Source organism: Petromyzon marinus, chromosome 51 (genome assembly GCF_048934315.1).
Source record: "Petromyzon marinus isolate PM22_M1 ecotype Great Lakes invasive population chromosome 51, UKy_Petmar_22M1.pri1.0, whole genome shotgun sequence".
In the NCBI taxonomy this organism is placed as follows: Eukaryota; Metazoa; Chordata; class Hyperoartia; order Petromyzontiformes; family Petromyzontidae; genus Petromyzon; species Petromyzon marinus.
In genome coordinates, this window is record NC_133717.1 from 1,272,067 (window position 1) to 1,295,240 (window position 23,174).

A 23,174-nucleotide genomic window follows, 5' to 3' on the forward strand; every position below is an offset into this window, starting at 1 on the left:
TTCAATCTTAACTTAAAGCTTTTGTGACTGCAGGAATTCATATTCTTTGGGTCTTTCAATAAAGTCACGTAGATAGGTTCAAAGAAAATAACAAAAAAACTACGACATTTCGATCGCAACACAAGCTGTTGTCATCAGGAAAAGGGGGTTAGCCTCTAAAAGCAAACTTTATAAAGGGTTAAAAATGGGCGTAGCTCCAGTGTCAGCAGCATGGGCGGGGCAGCCAATGTTAATGTAAGGGAAGTTGCTGCAAGAGGTGATGGTAGTTGTTGATCGTGATGGTGCTGGTGGTGGGCTTCCACCAATAAAGGAAGTGGGCAGTAATGGTCCTGGTGGTTGGCTTCCACCAATTGAAGGGCTGCTAGAGGTGATGGTAGTTGTTGGTTGTGATGGTGCTGGTGGTGGGCTTCCACCAATTAAAGTGTATGCCAGGTCTAAAATGGAAACATTACAGCCAGTTATGACAAACTGGTTGCTAACATCCTTACCGTGAATGCTGAGTTTGTAGCCATCTTCTCGATTTAAATTGTGTCTATGTCTGTATATATGGATGGCTTCATGAACAAATCTTTGTTGATAGCCAGTGGGTTTGCAAAGTACCTTCGTCTTAGATAAATCAATTTCGCGTGAGCCAACCGCATTAAAACAATGATTAGCCACGGCCGAGGTATTGGCCCAACCATGTTTCAGATCTGCCTTATGTCCACGAACACGGTCCGAAACATGTCGCTTAGTTTCCCCAATGTAATTACTGCCGTAGACACAGCTTAGCTTGTAGACGCCGGGGTATTGTATGTCAGGGATCACATCCTTCACAGATGGGATCAGATCACGAATTTTATGTACTGTGTTAAATCGAACCTGGATATTGTGTTTGCTCATGATTTTGGAAATATTTTTGGTGACCCCTGCTATGTATGGCAAGGTGATGGCTTTGCTTGGGTCCTCAGATGGTTCTTTCCGAACGGTTGGGGTGATAGCTTTACGGATTGTGTAGTCTGAATATTCATTCGTCTTGAGAGCTTGGTGTACGTGTTCCAGTTCACTGGCTAGGTGATGATGGTCAGAAATACATCGAGCTCTATGGTGTAGAGTTTTGATGAGATAATTATTCTGGGATGGATGGTGGTGGGAGTCAGGTTTTAGGTAGGCACATGGGTTGCTTTCCTGTAGACAGAGTGTCCCATTGAGCCATCCGGTCTCTTTTATATTAAAACATCTAAGAATGGTAGCTTGCCATCCTTTTCCACATCCATGGTGAATTTGATGGCTGGGTGTATGGAGTTGATGTGGTTGAGGAATTGGTTCAGAGCTGGTCGGCCATGTGGCCAGATGACAAGTTGTTCGGTACATGTGTAGTTTGGTGCCTGTATGGTTCGGTGAGTGTGGGTTGTTCAGTACGTGTGGGGTTTGGTGTGTGTTGGGTTCGGTGCATATGGGGTTCATTGCGTGTGGAGTTCAGTGAGTGTGGGGTTCGATGAGTGTGGCATCGTTGAGTGTGGAGTTCGGCGCATGTGAGGTTAGAAGAATGTTGTGGGGTTCGGTGCGTGTGGGGTTCAGTGAGTGTGGGTTCTTTGGTACGTGTGGGGTTTGGTGCGTGTTGGGTTTGGTGCGTGTGTGCTTCGGAGAGTGTGGTGTTTGGTGCACGTAGGGTTCAGTGCGTGTGGGGTTCGGTGCATGTGGGGTTCCGTGAGTTGGTCGGTACTTCTGGGGTTTCGTGAGTGTGGGGCTTCATGAGTGTGGTATTCGATGAGTGTTGGGTTCAGTACGTGTGGAGTTCGTTGAGTGCATGGTGCGGTGAGTGTGGGGTTCAGTGAGTGCGGGGATCGGTGCATGTGGCTTATTTGGTGTTTTTTGGGTACGGTGTGTTTGGGGTTTGGTGAGTGTGTGGTTCTGTGCGTGTAGGGTTCTGTGAGTGTAGAGTTCGGTGGGTGTGCATTTTTCGGTGCATGTAGGGTTAAAATTAAATTAAACATTTAAAATATGGAAATTATGGAAATTTATGAAATAATGTAAATGTATGTTAGTGTAATGAACGACTTCCGCGACACGTCGTGTGGAGGGTACTTCTATTATTTCTCACACTGGGCACAACACAGGCCAACATTATTCTTCTCACTCTGAGTACAACACTAGATATTAACGTCTCTACTGGCTACACACAGCCGATCACTCGGCGTGGTCCAACCGCCCTCACTCGGCTACGTCGCTGCCTGGCGGCATGACGAGGATGGCGATGGAAACCCCGCAGGAGAGAGATGATGTCGAGCAGCGACGTAGCCCGGACCCAAGAATCCACACGCGAACCCCGAGCCCCGGGTCCGCTCCCCCTTATATCTCCCCAGGCGTGGCTAGGCCCTGCCTCCGGCCACGCTCTCTCGTGGAACCGGAGTATCTCGGCCAACTCCACCTATTACCTTTCCCCCAGATACCTCTCCCTCTCCGATTGGATGTTACCTTAACCGTGCCCGTACCTGTGCTTCCCTTTCCCAGCCAGCAGGTGCCATCATGTCATTACATAAGTGTAGTGACATCGCGGGATGTCACTGATGTAGTGCCAGCCCTCGAGAGGCACTGTGAGCGCTGATTTATAGCGCTGGATGGCACCATGCTCGGCGTGCAGTCCCAGCCCTACAGGATAGGGTGTGAGGGTGCCGGTCGTAGGAAAGGGGTTACTAAAGGCCATGGCACTCTGGTTGACCCGAGAGGACACGTGACCGGTGAAGTCTACAGAGGGGCCACAAGTGGGGGCTGGGGGTGGTCACGTGGTCGGGGTCCAAATCCTGCTCAAGGATTCTGGAAGGTGGTCGTGGCCAAGGGCGGAGCCAGCCACGCTGCAGAGAATATAAGCCGGGTCCCCCAGAGGGAACGGCGTTGTTGTTGTTCATCCTGAAGCACCCTTCGTCTATGTTCTACGTCCTACAGAGTCTCCAACACGTGGACCTGGACCCAAGCTGTGGTCCGGTCTGTAGTGGCTAGTTACGTTGTAATTAGTGTTGTAATTAGTGTAGTAACTAGTGTAGTTAGCCTGGTGGTTACCACTTGGCCAGCTACACCAGTTACGTTGTAATTAGTGTAGTTAGCCTGGTGGTCACCACCATCGGTTGTTATTCTGTTAAGGGGCAGTTACCCCATGTGATGGTGTTGAATAAATGTGTTGGCCTCCAAGAGTACGTCTGCGACTCAGTTGAACTCACTACATAAGTATGAAAATTAGACAACATTTATAAATTAATTAGACGTGTGTGTATTTCATGTTAATTGATACTAATTGAGTGTAAGTGTAATGTGATCAATTGTATGTGTGATTAAAGGTGTGTAAAATATTACGTATAAATGTATGTATTTGATCTATGTGTGTGTGTATGGGAGTATTATTAATGTGTGTTAGTTTGTATTATGATCATTAGGTTGTGCGTGTAGTTACATGTATTATTCTTTATTATTGGCTCGGCTTCGTTGTCTCGGGGTGTATTCTATGTGTGTGGTTATTTGTGATTGATGTGTGTGTGATGTGATGCTCGGTGTGTGTGATCCTTAGCTTCGTTGTCTAGGGGTGTATTACCAATTGTGATAATACAATGATTCTCGCTTTACCTTTTACTGATTAGGATTCTCGCTAAAACATTTACTGGTTATAATTTTAGTGTAATTATGTCCGGTCTCAGGATTCAGATCTCGCCGCAGGAAACAGTTCTTATAATTAAGATAATTACGCATGAACTTAGGAAGGAACCACTAATATGCGAACACACTTATGATCGGAATTGTCACAACAGTACTCCTGCAGATATAATACTCATCGATCCGTCCAATTTAAACCTCAATGGTTACGTTGTTAAACTGAGCAATAGAACAATAGGATAGCTTCTCATAATAGCGCGACAGCACACGACTATAGGGAAGTCCTTACAAATTATATTATTCATACGAAACCGTGTTAAAGAAACGTGTCCAATTGCAAAAGGGGGCATAAATGAATTCATTGGTAAGATTACGTGATTAAAATAAATATTTCAAAACAATAGTGTCTATGCGAGTGTGTCGGTTTGGCTAATAGATGCTTATCAATTGGCAAGTAGGATACACATGAATTCGCGGGCAAGATTGTGCGATTAAAATATCTCAACAATAATATTCATGCGAGTGTGTATATTCGTAATGTAGGTGCTGATAAATGTTTAGCGTGACATCAATTAATTCAATTGTAAGATTACGCAATTAAAATAAATATCCTGAAACAATATTGGTCATGTGAGTGTGTAGGTTTGGCTAATGGATGCTTATAAATGTTTAGTGTGACATCAATTAATTCATTGGTAAGATTATGTGATAAAAATAAAACGAATGACCAAAACACTTCTAAACGACTGCACTCATGTTACTCTAGGGACAGAACAATGCTTTTCACGACCAGCTAATAGTTAACATACCACCATGGAATGGCAACCCTTTTCGAAACAAAACAAAAAAACCTCTTGGAACAATCTTATTCGTACTAATATGCGCGCTGTGTGTGTGTTGGACGGCAGTCACCACGAGGTCCAACAATTATTGCGGGCAGTATGGTTTGAACCGTCCACGCACTATCCCTGCCAACTGTGGTCCTTGGGTCCAGATGGCGATGAGTCGGCGCACAGCGTTTTTCCTTGAACCAAAAATACCTCACGGCCCCAGCAGGGGGCGCTGGGTCGGCGGGTGTGTGTGTGTCGAACACAGGGCGCTCTCGGCTGCACCGTCAAGCTCTGTCCACCGCTGGAGTGGTTGCTGAGTCGGCACGCTCGTGGTTAGTCGTTAGCCGCTGCTGGTCTTGTGAGGAGCAGTTTGCTTTGCGCGACCACCCTTGGTGCCCCCCCCCTTCCCACAGGAGGGCACCTGCTGTGAGCTGCTCGTCCGCTGCTCCTCACTCACTCTCCAAAACTCATAAAATGTTTTCGCACACCTCTTAGCTTCTCACAACTCTTGGCTCATCACAGTATTATATGAGTGTGGGTTGTTCGATGCATGTGGGGTTAAGTAAGTGTGGGGCTTGGTGAGTGTGGGTTGTTTGGTGAGTGTGGAGTTTTGGTGCATGTGTGTTGTTTGTTGAGTGTGGGTTTGGTGAGTGTTGGTTGTTCGATGCGTTTGGGGTTTGGTGAGTGTCGGGTTCACTCCGTGTGGGGATCGGTGAGTGTAGGGTTTGGTGTGTGTGGGTTGGTCGATGCAAGTGCAGTTCGGTAACTGTGTGGTCCGGTGAGTGTCAGTTGTTCGGTGCTTGTCTGGTTCTATGAGTGTGGGGTTCGGTGCGTGGGTTGTTTGGTGAGTGTCGGGTTCGTGCGTGTGGGCTGTTCGGTGCATTTGGTGATTGGAGCGTGTGGGATTTTTGGTGCGTGTGGGGTTCAGTGCGTTTGGGTTGTTTGGTGAGCGTCGATTTTGGTACGTGTGGGGTTCGGCACGTGTGGGTTATTCGGTGCCTGTGGGGTTCAGTGCGTGTGGGGATCGGTGAGTGTGGATTGTATGGTGCGTGTGGGGTTTGGTGCGTGTGGATTGTTTGGTGCGTGTGGGGTTTGGTAACTGTGTGGTACGGTGAGGTTGGGATTCAGTGGATGTTAGTTGTTCGGTGCATGCAGGATTTGGTGAGTGCGGGGTTCGTTGATTGTGGATTTCGTTGCGTGTGGAATTCGGTGCATTTGGGTTGTTTGGTGAGTGTGGGGTTTGGTGCGTATCAGTTGGTCGGTGTATGTCTGATTCCATGAGTGTGGGGTTCGGTGCGTTTGGGTTGTTCAGTGCATGTGGGGTTCGCTGATTGCGGAGTTCGATGAATGTGGTTTTTCAGTGTATGGGTTCTTCGGTAAGTGTGGGGTCCGGTGCGTGTCAGTTGTTCGGTGTGTGTCTGATTCCATGAGTGTGGGGTTCGGTGCGTTTGGGTTGTTCAGTGAGTGTCGGGTTCGTGCGTGTGGGTTGTTCAGTGCATGTGGGGTTTGGTGAGTGTGGGGTTCAGTATGTGTGGATTGTTCGGTGCTTGTGGTGTTCGGTGAGTGTCAGGTTTGGTCCATGTCGGGTTGGGTGAATGTGGGTTGTTCCTTGCATTTGGGTGTTGGTTGTTCAATGAGTGCTGTGAGTATACACATGGTGGCTCTCGACTCCAGCGAGTTCCCAGTAAATGACGCCACTGCCATAAACATGTCTCGCGCTTCTGGTCACCATGTATGGATGTGCCATACGTTGAACTTGTTTAGCACCATATTCGCTGTTTTTTTCGGTAAAGTCACGTAGACAGAAAATTAATAGATCACGACGTTTCGATCGCAACGCAATAAACCGTAATCAGGTGAAACAAACACAGCAGGAGAACTGCTGATGTAGGAGTTCTCCTAATAGATCACGAAACGTTAGTGATCTATTTATTTTCTATTTACGTGGCTTTACCGAAAGAACCAGAGAGTATGGATTCCTGCAGTCACGAAAGCTTCAAATCAAGATTCTTTAGCACCACACGTAGCCAACCGTGCTAATCGGATGTGCAGGAGAAGGACACCACTAAACACACGGAACACGTTTCTCAGCCAAGGTCGATTTAACAAGACTGCAGCTTCTTGTCATGAATCTCCAACTAAATGCTGGCACCAGTGCAGAGCAGTCCCACGATTTTCATTTTTAAGTAGTTCAGCCATTCCATCGCGTTGGACATTGGTGAATTGGAGATACACCCACCCCCACTAAACAATAGCCGCAATTCGCCACGAGGTGGAGGAAACGTTATCCTGGCGCTTGTGCCTGGCTAGGTGCACTTTGAGGTCACGTGAAGTGTCGATGGCTCACTGACAGTAGTTTGCAGGACAGACCCAGGTGCCATTGGGTTGACTTGAGATCATGCAAACCACTGGCTATCAACAGAGATTCGTTCATGAAGCCATCCATATATACAGACACAGACACAATTTCAACCGAGAAGATGGGTACAACCTTAGCAATCATTGGATGGACGTTATCAACCAGTTTAAGTCATAACTGGCTGTTATGTTCTCATGCTGCCACCTTCCGATGTTAGTTGCTATTTTCGGCTCTCCGATTTTACATTAACAGGTTAAATTTCTCACACCAACACAACCACCTTCGCACGCCGTACCTCGGCGTGGCGGCGGCTCTGCATTCTTACATTAACATGATAATCTCTCACATTAACATAGCCACCTCAGAGCGCTCGCCATGGAGGCCGATGACTGATCCTACATTAACATGCACATTTTTAACTAGAAGCCCTTTAATTGGTGAAAACCTACCGCAATCGCGGGCGCTGCCCATCACTTGCATTAACATTAGTTGACATTGGGGTTATGCCCATTTTAAACATTTATAAACAGTTTGCCTTTATAAGCTAACCCCCTTTTCCTGATGACGACCGCTTGTGTTACGATCGAAACGTGTTTTTTTTTATTATTTTCTTTGAACCTATCTATGTGATATTCTTTGGGTCTTTCGGTAAAGTCACGTAAATGGTTCAAAGAAAATAACAAAAAACTACGGCGTTTCGATCACAACACAAGTGATCATCATCAGGAGGAAAGAGGGTGGAGTGTGTTGTGATCGAAACGTCGTAGGTTTTCTTATTTTATTTTAACCATCTACGTGACTTTACCGAAAGACCCAAAGAATATGAATTCCTGCATTTTAGCTGCCCGGCGTTCTTCTCGTTCATGTGAGCATCACTCCTCCGCTGTTGTTGGAGAGCTACTGCCTTCCTTTTGCGCAGTATCGTCATTCACGAGCCTCGCCACCCACCCATTTACTCACCCACTCACTAACTCAGCTTAATCATCCACCACCGCCTTCCAAATTGCAGTTTTTGGGGAGTGCGCATTTAAATGTCCATGGTTTCGTGTTTGTAGCCGCAAACTCACAAAGAGAGTCTCTGAGTTTTCACCAAGTGCATTAGATATCCGCATGTTCTGTGGAACCAGTTAAGCACTGTCTATATGTTTCCACAGACGATGGAAGCCTGCCAGAGTGGTGGTGGATTTTCTGATCAGGCGTCACATTGTTGGTGCAAATCCGTTCCTCATCCACGTGCTATAAAGATGGCCCATCGCTCGAAACGTCGCCCATACAATTTTTTTACTTTTCAGACCACAATTATTGATGGATGTGCTTACTTAGATTGGCAGGCTGCTGTCGTGAGGTTGTGAAAGGTACAGCGGTGCCTTGGGGCCAATCATGACAATTACATCACAGCATCGTGCTCTTGAGCAATCACAGGAGACAACTTAGCTTTCACTATAATAGAGGTTTGTTTGGGGTTAGATTGCGTAAATGTAAATGTGTCATCACCACCTGACACAGCCGATTGGTATGGGTTGTCACGTGAACAAAACATGCCAATTAGTTACTTATACAGCACTAACCGGTGGGTTGGAGAGTAAACCCACATTTACAATTCGAGTACTAAGTTTTGCCAGTGGGTTTAGTCTCCAACACACCGGTGTGCTAAGCAAGTAAATAATTGGCACGTTTTGTTTACGTGACAAACCTTACTAATTGGCTGTGTCGGGTGGTGGCGAATTTAATGACACCTCTATATTTACGCGATCTAACATAAAAAAACCCTAATATGTGTTCAACTTAGCTTTCGCTGTTAATCAAATACCGTGCAGATGACAGCACGTGTCCAGACGGTGAGCTAAGTCGATCAATCAACTAAACACTACAGTCAACTGCGCGTTATGGTAGGTTTATATGAAATATTTAATATTATATGTTATTTTGATTTAAAGCTTTCGTGACTGCAGTAATTCATATTCTTAGTTTTTTCGGTAAAGTCACGTTGAAGAGAAATAACAAAATAACAAAATATATATAAAACAATAAAAAATTCTCACGACGTTTCGACCATAACTCAAACGGTCATCATCAGGTGTGTCGGTTTGCATAAATTTTTATTTTATTTTATGCAAACCGACACACCTGATGATGACCGTTTGAGTTATGGTCGAAACGTCGTGAGAATTTTTTATTGTTTTATATATATTTTGTTATTTTGTTGTTTCTCTTCAACGTGACTTTACCGAAAAAACTAAGAATATTATATGTTATGTTATATACTAGCGGGAAGTACCCGGCGTTGCCCGGGTCTTAAAATATTTCAAAACTATTCTGAAAAATCTAACAGCAGTGCGTACTGACTGTGGTGGTACCTGCTATGATTACAGCAGTGCATACCGACTGTGGTGGTGCCTGCTATCACTACAGTAGTACATGCTGACTCTATAGCAGCATTTATCGACTCTATAGCACAAAGTACTCACCTGACATAGTGGCGTGGTGTGGCCTAGTCCCGTGCAGAGCCTCCGGCCTCGCCTAGATTGTCCAGCCAGCCGAGATGGCACCTTGGCAGGCTGGGGCTGGGCTGCTACCCCTGACCCCCCCCCCCCCAGCCACGATCTCCCCGGTCGCTCTGCAGTAATATCTTTGGCCTATAGTGGTAGCGTCTAGCGAGTGTATAGTAGTGTAGGGGTGTTGCGGGAAGGTAACACACAGTCACACCATGGTGGCTACAACTACGTCCGCTATAGCCCCGCCCTCAGTGGTGTATGGGTATAAAGGGCGGGGAGCCAGAGAGCTCAGGGCAGTGTGTTGGGGCCAAGAATGAAGAACCAGTGAAGAAGGAAGACCGGCTAGATAGACCCTGGGACTTCCCTGACCGCTGTCCTTTTGAGGGCTGGCAGGGTAAGCCAGTGGTGCGGCCCCAGAGCCTCAGAGCCGGAGCCCTTTTAAGGGTCGGTCTATTTGGTGGGGTGCTGTGATCTGTGCTTTGACCAGGACCAGATCAGATAGCCTCCTCTAGCGCCTGTAGCGGAGGAACTGGGAGCACAGGAATTAGGCTAGATAGCTAAGGGGTGTCCCAGCGTGTATACGGGTGAAGGGGCCGTTAACCCTTCCAGTGTAACCCTTGTTAAGCTTGAATAAACAGTGCTGCCTCTACTCCACTGTCTCCGTGTCCCGTGAACCCACTACAGTAGTAATAACTGCACGCATCGGGGTGGGGGGGACATCACACAGTGAAGAATTAACGTCAGCATTTAGTGTATTTTTATAGCATTTTTAACGCGAAAAAAATGTCCCCCTCACTCCCACCGAAGATGTGCGACTTGGCATGGGCCATACCCTCCACCAAAGGCGCGTGAGTTGGTATGGTCGTGCATGCGTCATAAATAAATAAATAGATGAATACATAAATAATTGATAAGCGCACAAACATCGCACCAAATTGCTAATTAAACAAACTTAAAGTTGACAGACGTGAAAAAGGAATAGCACTTGCCACCTGGCTATTTTTTTTAACGTAAACCCCACCGTTGGAGAGGCAAATCGTTCGCAAGCGCGCGAACAGACACAAGCCCACAAACAAACCCACAAACAGATAATTTTTGACTTTTATATATATAGAAGATTATATTTCGGTTCATATTTCGTTTCCCGAATGCAGGAATCTCCCTACGAGCCACACCATGCATTACGCCAACGTCGATAGTGATGCTGATGACGTACCCTTGCTCCACCCATAACCTCCCGTCCAGCGGCACACGTGGGAGCAGGAGGTAAAAACAAACAAATCCTCCTAGCAATGTCCCTGTGCTCTGATTAGTCCAATAATCGATCCGATGATCGGTACAATAATCTGATTACTTAAGTCATTGGATCATAGCCCCAGCTAGAGTCGTCAGTGAAGAATGACCGATGTAATTTCCCTGCTCCAAAAACCCATTGAGGCATTGTTCATCCTCCGTTTACAGTCCTGAGTCAAAGCTGGAAATGACACACTTCTCTGCCGAGGGCAAGTCTATCCATAAGACAAACGCTTTACACTTGTTTTCACCAAATAGGCATTTGCTTTATCAACGCCAGAGAGGTGATGGGCCGAGTCAACCCAGAACCAGGGATGTAAACTCCCAAACCTTGCAATTGCAGTGTCACTGAGCTTCGTGGTTGGGCTTTGAGCGAGGAGATAACGTAATGTGAGTGTCTGTGGGTGCCGAGTACATGATATCACTCGAGTGGAACGGTTTTTTTTTTGTAATAGCCAGTGCCTCAAGAAAATTGTGCAATCAGGAAGAAAATGCAATGTATTGTAGGAGTACATGTGAGTGAGTGTGTGTGTGCACGCATGAGTGGATGCACATGTCATAACATTCCACGAGAAACACTAATGGGCTGGTTTCGACACTGCAGTATGTGAATACAGATCGTGCGCTCTTGTAAGGGTCTTGTCGTTGGTGGGGAGGGAATATAATAACATGCTGGCATTTTGCATTCGGAGGTAAAGACGTACTAAGGATACAGTGGCACATGAACCATACATGCCAACAAAACACATTGTTGCAAATGAAATAATACTTCCGAAAAATACACACAGCAAAGAATATAGCAGCGCTACTGCTGGTTGGTTGTTGCTGAACACCAGCAGGGTTGTTTGCTAACTGGCATACGCATCAAAGCAAGACGTGCGATAACTTGATTGTGAGGATTGTTATTGTTACATTTTTGTTATTATTACTGTCACCGTGAGACTGTCTTCCTATACAATAATATAATATAGTGATTAAAACTTGATTTGGTGCTTTCGTGACTGCAGGAATTACTCTTTGGTTTTGTTCGGTAAAGTCACGTAGAAATAAGAAATAATAATAAAATTACATAATAGCATAGGACGTTTCGATTGCAACGCAAGCAATCATCATCAGGCATAGATGAGCTAAATTTAAGAGAGAGAGGAAACACAGAACCGCAGATATATATACAGACACCTAAGTAGAGGGAGTTAACACAGAGACACAAAGAGAGACACAACGTATGGAGCACAGAGAGATAGGGTCTCTGTGCTGAGGCCTTAGCCGAAAAAAACAAAGAGTAATTCCTGCAGTCACGAAAGCGCCAAATGAAGTTTGAACCACCTCTACGGGGAGGTATCAAGTCTGTGTCTTTGCGTTGTCTCCGTTTGTGTCTCCGTGTATGTGTCTTGTCTCTCTCTCAAATGTCACACTTAACTTAAGTTTCTGTCTCTGTGTTATCTCTACCTGTGTTTTTGCCTTTGTGTCTACGTGTATGTGTCTTGTCTCTCTCCACAGTCCCTGTGGGCATGCTAATCTGATTTTGTGCCCCTCCCCCCTCCCCACGCTGCGGCTGCATGTGTGTGCCTCTACTTGCTCCAAGTCAGTCCCTGCTAATTTGTATCCCTTTATCTCTCAGTCTCTGCCCCCCACCCTCTCCCTCTATTTAAGGCTTCGACACAGAAGCACTGTTTCACTGTGTCCCATGTGAGTGTCTCTCTCTGTGTGTCTCTGTGCTAACTCTCTCTGCTTAGATGTCTATATATGTCTCTGCGATCTGTACTCTATAACTCTTAACCTTATATTTAGCAATCTTTGAAATAACGTAATCAGCCAGACCATGCGTTAATTGTGTTTTGACCGACCCTCTTTGTTGCATTATATTGTTTCCAAATTTTACTAAATCTTGTTCGATTTGATGTGCTTCTCCATCTCTCTGTCTCCCCTACATGCTAAGGCCTCGGCACAGAGACCATATCTCTCTGTGCTCCATACGTTGTCTCTCCTTGTGTCTCTTTGTTAACTCCCTCTACTTAGGTGTCTGTATATATATCTTCGGTCTGCGTTTCTTCTCTCTCTTAAATTTAGCTCTTCTATGCCTGATGATGATTGCTTGCGTTGCAATCGAAACGTCATATGCTATTATGTAATTTTATTATTTCTTATTTATACGTGACTTTACCGAAAAAAAACAAAGAGTATATAGTCAATGCCTAACGTATTATTGTATACGGGTGTTCTGCCTCATGGCAGATATGGTTACACAGGAACTTCCTGATATGGTGTTGAGTTTGGTCACGTGACCAGGAAGGTACGATTTAAGATTCTCTAAGCCATGAGGAAGGGTGTCAGTCATTACACAGAGTACAAAATGGAGGCACAAATAGCGTCTCAGTGAAGACAGGTGCATATGTTCATTGTGGGACTTTAGGAAGCATTGTCTAAAAGTTCGTTTATGTTCTTATAATACTGGGAATGCTGTTATAATGTTAGGATTGACGTTATAATCCTGTAAATGCCTTTATAATGCTGTTAAATTGTAATGATAAATATGAGGCCTAGTTAACAATGAAGCATGCCACTTGCATTATTGTGAAAGATATTTGTAGTTGGATAAGTCGAGCAAGACTTGTGCCCATGTAACTTTAATGCGTTCTTGAGAGCAAGGATGAAGAAGTATCTGATCCACAGTTAAGTTTTATGTGCAGCGCTGTACATTTAGGCTGCAGTATGGTGATTACACAGTGCTATTGTAGGTGCCTGGTCCATCCAGGACCTATTGTTGAGTTTCATGTTATCTAAGACAATGTTATAATGCTGCAGTATTCATTCATTGTATTGCTATTGCAAGTATTAACAGATGCTCTATCTTGTACTGTGTTTTACATCAGTTTTACCTCGTTCTATTCAATAAATACGTCGGAGTCAGATGTTCAACCTGCCTCTGAAGGTTTATTGAATGCGACAGTGGTGCAACGCAGCGAACAGCGAGGCCGACACAACTGGGTTAAAAACATCCGTTAGCTATTTCAGTAAAAAGTGAGTCAGTATAAAAGAGGGGGGGGGGGGGGGGCACAGTCGGATCTTGCATAGCCCTCCCCCACGTTGTAGCAGGTTGCTGCGTCCCTGCTGAGCGTCCTTGCGGTTGGGCTGTTTGCAGCTCCCCCAGGTGCGTTCTCTCGGGTTGAAACCGCACGTTGTTGTTATGGTGCGATGACCAACCCATTGCTCCGCGTGCCTGGGAGCTTCTCCAGCAACTCAAGCGAGCTTCTAGGGCGGGGAATCGAGCCAGTACAGAAGCTGAACGGAGACAGTTATGGAAGAAGCTTCCCGGCACGTGGAGTGAAACGTCGGACACCCCGCCGAACAACACAAGGCAGATGACGATGATGATGGTGGTGATGATGGTGACTGACTGAATCGACACTTAACCCGGGATTGGAGCTCGCAACTTTCAGCCTATACATTTTAAAAACAGGTTTGATAAGATCGGAGAGGACTCGATGTAACACAATACCATAATAGCCCTGGAGCGGCTTGTTATTTCTATATCACCATGGATTTCATGGCTCAATGGAATGTACTGTAACATGCACGCACTATTTTTTTTTATTTTACCAGGTAAGGCCCGCTGTGCTCAATAGCTCTCTTTTCTAGAAGCGACCTGACCACACAAATGAAAGCTCAACGAAGTGGCTTATCATCACATGGAGATTTATATCAGCCAAATACTCTCAATGCGTGATGTGAACTCTAAATGTGGAGGGGAAAAACCGGAGGACCCGGAGAAAAATCCACGCGACCACGGAGAAAGAGAGACATGAAAACTTCAAATATACAGGTTTTAGGGTCGGGATCAAACCCACCCACTCCTGTATTCTGGGCGGGGGAGTTAACATCTCGCCACCGAGGCGCCACACACACAACAGTGGAACCTGATTTTATATCTGGTCCATCCTGTTGGATGAATGCACTTTGCCCCACAATGGGAGAGGTTTTTTTAATTTCAAATCCTGCTCGTACATCAACCCAGCCCATCGTCATCATCATAATCATATCCCGTGGATCAATAAAATAGGTACTAGGTACTTTGCAAGAATCAGCGGTTATCCTAAAAATACTCTGCCCCCTCAGTCCACCCGCCCCTCCCGCCCCCGCTTCGGGCTCCAAGCTGCTCAAGTGGTACCCGGATTGACGACAACAGTAGAGGGCATCACAAATTTCAGCTGGCAATCCCAATGCTCAAATATAACGAAATTATTAAGAAAACGAGCAAATTACGCTCTCTCGCGTCTATCTTGTTTTCCAATCTCTCATCTGTCATATCACTGGTATCTCTATATCTTGACTGTATCTAGGTCATCTCACTACATCTCTCCATATGCATGTCTCTACATTTATCCCACTGCACCTATATCTCTTGTCTATATCTCGCGTCATCTTACTACGTCTATATTTGTCTAGATTTGTCTTATTTCACTAAACCTCTATCTCCTGTCCGTGGATCTCCGTGCGAGTCTGTTGTTGTTGTTACCTGCCTCTAACTTCCCACTACTAGGCAAAGGTCTCCCACATTTTATTCCTGTTCAGTCTGCGCCTCCGAATTCCAAGATGTTGTCTCACTGCTGCTGCTTCCTCTCTTCCCTTCTCTCTCGTGGTATTCACTCTAATCGAGTTATTTTTGTCTCTTATCTCTCGTCAGCTGTTCTCTTGACATGTGCTGCTGTCCACGTACCCTCGATTGCATTTTTTCTGGAACAGAAACGTTAACGTGCGCAGTCAACTTTTTATAGAGACACACAGGTCCTAGGATTGCACCCGGCTGCTCAAACATTGGTGGCTGTTGAACTTCGAATAGCAGTAGCTAGTTCAGCATCACGTACACTCGATATGCTCGTACTAAATACAACAAAGGTGGCAGGGAGGCGCAGTTGTGGCGCTTCTTTGCTCACAGCGAGTAGCCCTGGGTTCGATTCCTCATTCAGGCCAATTTCTGTGTGGCCTTTTATAATGTTCTCCCCGTGTTGTTTTGGTTTCCTCCGGGTTCTCTAGCTTCCTCCCAACGCCAAACACGCACATCGTATAATGTATCCAGTATCGGCCAAGACACCCCAATGGTAAAAAATAACCTGCAAATTACTCAATTGTAAAAGGTTTTAGTTTGGTGTTTTAACATCTTAACACCTGTTCTGTTGCCAGAAAAAAGGGGGAAAACCTATTCTCATACTCAATTGGGATCACACAACAGCAGCAGCATCACCCTCAGTCCTACGAATACGTGGCAGGACCCTCCTGAAATATATTCATGGTACTCAGTAAGGCTTTCTCTGGGTACACAAGTTGTCATATAAGGACGATAACTCATACAGCACGCACAGTCAGCGAAGGAGCGTTGCGCCAAACGTGACCTCTTGCGATGACAGCGTTCGCCTGAACTGCTCTCGCTGCCGTTCACAGCGTCTCCAGTGATTTGTTTGGACCACGGGTCACGAGTGGGGGGGGGGGCGCCCAAGGGGGGCGACTCTGCTCCTTCGAGGGTCGCAGTCAGCTTCGAACGTTGACCGCCAACTGAAGTGCTGCTGCTGGAATTTAAGAATAATAATACATTTTCACGTATAAAGCGCCCATCAGACAATCGTTCTCAGGACGCCGTGCATGAAAAGGTTGAACACAGTTTATCATCAACCAAGGGAAGAAAAAAATAATTGAGGAAGACGTTTGAAAATAACTGAAGAGAGATAAAGACATTTTTAAAAATATACCTTTTTTAAAAATATACCTTTTTTAGTCGAGAATTTGCGCATTAAGACAGGGCGACGCGTACAAAAAACAATAATGATCATAAAAAGGAAAAGAGGTGACCTGACCATGAGATAAACAGCCACGTAGGGGCTCCGGTTTGCTTCCGATACACAAAGTCACCCGTGCTAGCCAAACAATGCAGCAGCACCCTCCAGAAGTGGGTCGAGCTCAGTGTGGCTCCCCTGGGTACACAAGTAACGATAAAAGCTGTAACTTCTCGAACACTGTTAAATGTTGAAACGTGACTTTATATAATTTTGTACACAAATACAGAGATCACCTTCCAATGATACGTAACAAAATCCCTCCCCGTTACTATAACCTAAATAATATTAATCAAGATAATAATGTGCATTTGCAACTCCTTCCAAGGCCGATGCAAAACGCAGATCCGTGGCTCGGCACATTGGCTAAGTTTAACATCGAACGAAGCAACACGTTAGCTTCACTGTAGCGAAAAAATAAATTATAAATCTACTTCAAAGTTTCCGCATCGAAGTTGAACGTGCAGCTTCGTGACAGTGGTGAGACCTCCTCCTGGAACTCCTGCATCCTGCGAGGGCCTCGTGTCCAGCCAGGGCCTCGCGTCCAGTCAGAGCCTCACTTCCAGTCACGATACAACAGAGTCACTCTGATAGGGTCGTCTCAATAGGGGCCATCCCAATAGGGGCCGCCACATTAGGCGCCATCCAAATAGGGTCGCTCCAAAGGAGTCACCCGAATGTGGTAGCTCCAATAGAAGCCGCCCCAATATGCTCACTACAATGGGGCTGCCCCAATAGAGTCGCCCCAATAGGGGTCGCCTTCCTAGGGGCCGTCCCAATAGGGTCACCTCAATAGGGGCCGCCCCAATAGCACAATTATCGAGGTTAGCTACGTACAATGCGATAAAAGTTTATCATACATACATTCTGATTTAAAGCTTTCGTGACTCCAAGGATTCATATTCTTGGTTCATTCGGTAAAGTCACGTAGAAGGGAAACAATAAAATAAAACAAAAATATAAAACACGTGACTTTACCGAAAGAACCAAGAATATACATACATTCGAGTAGTCATTCCAATAGTGGCCGCCACAATAGGGGCCGCCCATATAGGGGTCCATCTCACCCAATACGAGAGGGTGCTTCTTAACGCTGTGTTCCCCTGGGTCTTTCAATGAAGGTCGAGTTTCATTTAGAAGTAAATTATGTAACAAAGCTGAAATTATATTTTCGAGCAATATTTGGTGCCAGGTCTGAGAACATCAACCCGTTACACGTTACAGCCCGGTTTAATCACGGACGGCCGACACCGGAATCAAACCACGGTTGCGAGATGTTAACTACCTCGCTTGGTATACAGGAGGTCGTGGGTTCGATTTCGACCCTAACGCCTGCTGTATATTTGGAGTTTGCATGTTCTCCAAATTTAGATTCAACGTCCATTAATAGTATTTTGCTGCTATAAATTTCCACGTGGTAATCCACTTCGTTGAGCTATGATTGTTGTGGCCAGGTCGCTTCTGAAAGAGACACATAGCCCAGTGGGCCTGACCTGGAAAAATAAACAAAAAATTGTTGTTTTAGTTTAGCACCCAGAGCATCAATGGCGCTGCTTCCGAGGCTCTGACACGGCCATCGTGAACTCTTTTCGTCACTACAGCTCCTCTATAATCCTACTATTGGTTTCATGGAATTTCCATAACTGGCTCTGGGCTAACATTAAAAACCTTTATCCTTTTTTCATCTGCCACATCCGAATTGAGGCATTGTGGGGGCCCCTAATTTCATGAGTTTTTATTTTTCTCCCACCAGCGATTTGTGAGACTTAGGCAGAACCGGAACGTGAAATTGCGGGCCTCGCAATGGCACTTTCATCTGGCTTGAGGCCAAGCAGGGCCAGGGTCATGGCCAGTGATGTTTGCGATGTCAGCGGCACGGCCTCGGCTTTTGCAGTGCGAAAAACCACCGGGCCAATCCTGAACCATGCCGAGGTGGCTTGGCACGGCCCCAGTACGGCTCGGTTGGGCAGTAGAAAAGAGGAAGTTGAGCCAATTTGAGAGCCACTCACCTCACCCAACTTACGCCCACATATATTTAATATTGTTTGCAAAAAAGTGTTAATAAAAATCAACATACAACGAAATCACATGTACATGCCATTTACGAAAAAAATCCTTAAATTACATGATAAAAACGTAAGTTAGGAAAGTGACTTTGCATGTCCAGGAATAGAAAACGGTGTAGGGAGAGGCGCCCAACACAAGCATATTCTGTGAATGAGAATAAAAAACATACTGTATTTATCCATTTTAAAGTTGCGATCACGCGACCTTTACGAGTGCCGTCAGAGTGCGGGTTCGTACCGCCACTGCTTCATTGTCTGCCGTGCGCTTCAAAGTAAAGCGACGCGCGGTGCATTGTGGGAGACATTGTCAGGGCAACGCTTTGGCGAGTGTCTCGTGGTGCTTGCTTCAGTGTTTGAGATCTCAAAACCCACCCCATGGCGGCCCCATCTCAGCTCAACTCTTCCAGTGCCTTGCCTGCTGCAGCCTCCCGTAGCAACTCACCACCACTCTGAAGTAGCATGGCATGCCTCAGCCTGGTTCTCTCACCCACCTTGACGTCCTTCCTCATCATCATTAGCATCATCGCCATCGTTATTATCTTTATTGGCCACAGTCAATCCACTGCTAGATGAAAGCCTCCCCCGTGTCATTGCGGCTTCTCGCGATCCTGCAATACGATGACGGGTCCAGCATCCGCGCCCCTTTTGCGGCTCCATCTCCGTGGTGGACGTTCCACTCTTGACGTGTTCCATTCCAACCGGCATTCAATCCCGACTCGTTGGTGCCCCGCCGCGGCCAGGTAAGGCATTCGGAATGATTCCATGGCTTTCAATTATGACCGTGGACATGTGTGCACGAGACGCTGTGTTCTTGACCATCAGCTCGTCTTTCCCTCTATCGTGTGTGGTAATTCTGCCGTCAAGCGACTTTAAATAGCTAAGGCACAGCCCCCGCGAATACTTGGTTCATGCCACTGCTGGCAGAAGGGGTCCCCACTATCGGGATTCCCTCTCTAGAGGGCCCATCCAGGGGAAGGGTATTTGGTCCACTTATATCCACTCTGGCCGGACGTCATGGAAGCGGTGTGGGAGCACCCACCCTTTACACCCACCACGCGCGAGACCAGTCGTTCTGCTGTGTGATGGAACTCATTGACACTGCTTGGGTGGACAGAGGCAGGGAGGAGTGGAGCGAGTGGACAAACTTGCACCATCGTTTTAACCGCTGACCGTCGCACCATGGTAGATAGCCAACCGTACGTGCCTCTTCACGCCCGGTCGCCCCACCAGTGATGTGAGCGTTCCAGCAGGTACAGTCCAGACATCGTTGCTCACTGTCCCACGCTATGTTTACAGGTGGTAAGGGCGGCAGCTAAACAGTCTACGGATGAGCAGATGACAACATAACAGTACTGCACACACAACACGGAAGTTTTGACAAACGAACAGAATCATTTGACAAACTGCGTCCCCCCGTGGGACAGAGTTAGTTTTCCGGAGGCTGGAAGAACCTGATGTACTCGGGAATGGTTCAGCTCTCCGCAGTAGGTGTCCAGCCAAAAGCTGGGGTCACCAAGGGCGGTAGGATGACAGAGGAAGTTAAAGAGACTTCTCTCAGCGCGCGCTAGGAAGGATGAAAGCGTCAGTGTTAAGCGCTCATCGGTCGATGTCGGAATTGAGCAAAGATTCGTGTTGGCGTCTTGATGCTTTTTTTGCCATCGAATGTGTCTTTTGCACTTGAGAGATATTATCACATGTTCAACACGACCGCTGTCTTTACCGCGGCAGTTATCTTCATGTTTCAACCGATGATTTAAATCAGAATCTGTCAAAAAACAACAGCAGCATCACTGTTATTATTTCATTTTTACACGAGCGTTGACATTTTAATGGGAGAAAGAAATACAGATAAGATACATCCTCATCATTCGTCATGGTAAATCCATTTATGTGTAGCGTGTGTACTTACTGAGGCGCACACACTATATTTGTGGAGGCACCGTTTTTATTAAACAACTCACTGATCACTGGGTTCTATTGTCAAGTGTGGCTATACTGTCCTAGACTGTTCACTGTGTGTGTATGAGTTAGCTATCACCGGATCACACTTGCTACGGCTCCACGTTTCCCTGACTAAACCTACATGACGACGAAGAGCGGCAGCGAAGACCTCTTCAGTGGATCCCCAAACGAGCCCCGAGTCCCCCAGGCGCCCCCCCCCCCCCTTATCCCCTGGCCGCCGCCTCGCGCTGCCCTCGGCCACGCCCCCTCCTGTATCCCGACTGGAGCTCCCTGCTCCCGGTCACGTGACCGCCAGTCCTCCAATGGAGGTTCCCGGCGCTCTGCGTGGCTGGCGCAACAGCGTAGAGACCATTTTGTGTCTCTACATATGGATGAAAGCCTCACTAACCACAAACCTTTCGATGTAATGAAAAAAAAATGACAAAGAAATCCCGCATTGCCTTGAACAGACTCTCGGGGCAAGTGCTTTTAGCAGAACGGCGCACGAGGGGGTGGGTGGCCAACACAACGCCCGGCCACCGGTGTTTCCCCAGTGTTGATGTTTAAATAATACTACCGCACCGGGTATTCATTTAAGGCTGAGTCGACCCAGGGGAGTCCCAAGACTGGTTCTAATATTCCCCACTGTTATTGGTCATGAGCGGGAATCGAATTCAGATAACCAGGTTTGTAGTGCAGTACACTAACCGCTGCGCAACCGCTCCCCACGATGTAATAATCCACCTAGCACTTGCAACGGAAGCTGATTTTATCACTCCATCTCCCTAGGCAGGCTCCCTCTCTAACGCATTCCATTCCTTGGCTGCTGTTCCATTATTATCCGTAGCCACTGAAGTAACGTCTCTGTCTGTCCCGTCACATGTTCAGAATGATCCCAAGCCATCACTCTTTTTGGGATGCTCCGAAATGTATTAATTTGCGAATCGGAAAGAGGTCCCTTTTGCAAAGACAAAGATCCCCCATACAGCCTTAACAGACTGTTGGGGAAAGTGCTGTTAGCGAGTAGCACCCTCGAGGTGCCACGGTGGCGAGATGTTATCTTCCTTGCTTGGTATGCACGAGGTCGTGAGTTCGATCTCGACCCTGACGCCTGTTATTTATCTAGAGTTTGCGTGTTTTCCCCGTGGTTGCGTGGATTTTTCCCCGGGTTCACCGGTTTTCCCTCCACATTCATAATCAACGTGCTTTGAGCTTATTTGGCTGCTATAAATTTCCACTTGATAAGCAACTTCGATGTGCTATCATTTGTGGTCAAGTTGCTTGTCAAAAAGAGCTTTACAGCTTAGTGGGCTTTACCTGGTAACATAAAAAGTTTAAATCTTGACTTAAAGCTTTCGTGACTGCAGGAATTCATATTCTTTGGGTCTTTCGGTATAGTCACGTAGATAGGTTCAAAGAAAATAACAAAATGACGAACGCTTGTGTTGCGATCGAAACGTCGTAGTTTTTTGTTATTTTCTTTGAACCTATCTACGTGACTTTACCAAAAGACCCAAAGAATAAAAATAGTTTCGTTTAACAAATAGGTCCCTAATACACACAATAAGACAAAGATCCCCCGTATAGCGAGTACCTATGAAGATCGGCACGGCACGCGAGAGCGTGTGTGGGCAACACAACCCCCGGCCGCCTTTGTCTTCTCAGTGGCAATGTTTACACGCAGCATCAGGTACTTATTTTAGGATGAGTCGACCTAGGGGAGGCCCAGGACCGGTTCCGATAATCGACATCGGTGTTGGCCGCAAGCGGGAATCAAACTCCGGTCGCCGGGTTCGTAGTGCAGCGCACTAACCGCTACCACTACCGGTTCCCAGGCTCCCTAATACAAAGACAAAGATCCCCCGTATAGCCTTAACAGACTGTAGGGGCAAGTGCTGTTAGCGAGCACCTCCCTAATACATGCACTCACACACAGACACACAGAGACACCCCCGGCTGATGTGGCTGACGATGAAATGGGTACTGATTAACAAACATGATAGGGTTAGTGAGGCACATGCTATTACCAGGCCAAGGGGCTGTGAACACGACCGGTGGTTGTAAACGGGGAGGGGGGGGCATGCACGTTGTGTGCGAGTCTGTATGTGGATATATGGGAGGGCGTTGTGACTGGGTTCACGACCGAGTGTAATGAATCAAGGTGGGTTGTGTAAGAAGCACTTTTAATGGTTTACGTGGAGAGGTGGGTGTAGAAAGCGGGCATTTTGCGTCCGTCCAGTGTTCTGTCTGCTTACTCAAATGAGCCTTGAGGAAGCATCAGTGGTTCACTCTTCTAATACAGCCCTGCAGAGCAAGGGGGAGAGGGGGATTCTCTCCATAGGACAAGGCACTGCTCACTTGTCCACAAAGTGGTACCCACATTTATCAACGCATGGCTATGCATGATGAGAGTGGTGTCTGTGTTGCCATGCGACTTGAAGGCACCACGGTGGCGAGATGGTAACTACCTCGCCTGGTATATAAAGGCTGTGGGCTCGATCCCGACCGTGACACATGTATATTTGGAGTTTGCATGTCTCTCTCTCTCCGTGGTTGCGTGGATTGTTCTCCGGGTCCTCCAGGTTTTTCCTCCATATTTAAAATCAACATACGTTGAGAGTATTTGGCTGCTATAAATTTCCACATGATAAGCAACTTCGTTGAGCTATCATTTGTGTGGCCAAGTTTCTTCTGAAAGAAAAATAACTACATAGCTCTGTGGGGCTTTACCTAGTAAA

At 46.5% G+C, this 23,174-nt stretch overlaps 1 protein-coding gene across 2 annotated transcripts in view; it reads right to left on the reverse strand.

Annotated features, from left to right (window-relative positions):
* Window positions 1-13,515: 13,515 nt before the first annotated feature.
* LOC142931215 (uncharacterized) overlaps window positions 13,516-23,174 on the reverse strand; it is a 30,442-nt gene continuing 20,783 nt past the window's right edge. For both annotated transcript variants that reach the window (XR_012947219.1, XM_076074900.1), the window contains exon 2: window positions 13,516-20,260. The gene's annotated coding sequence lies outside the window, so the exon portion shown is untranslated. The remainder of the gene's footprint in view (window positions 20,261-23,174) is intronic.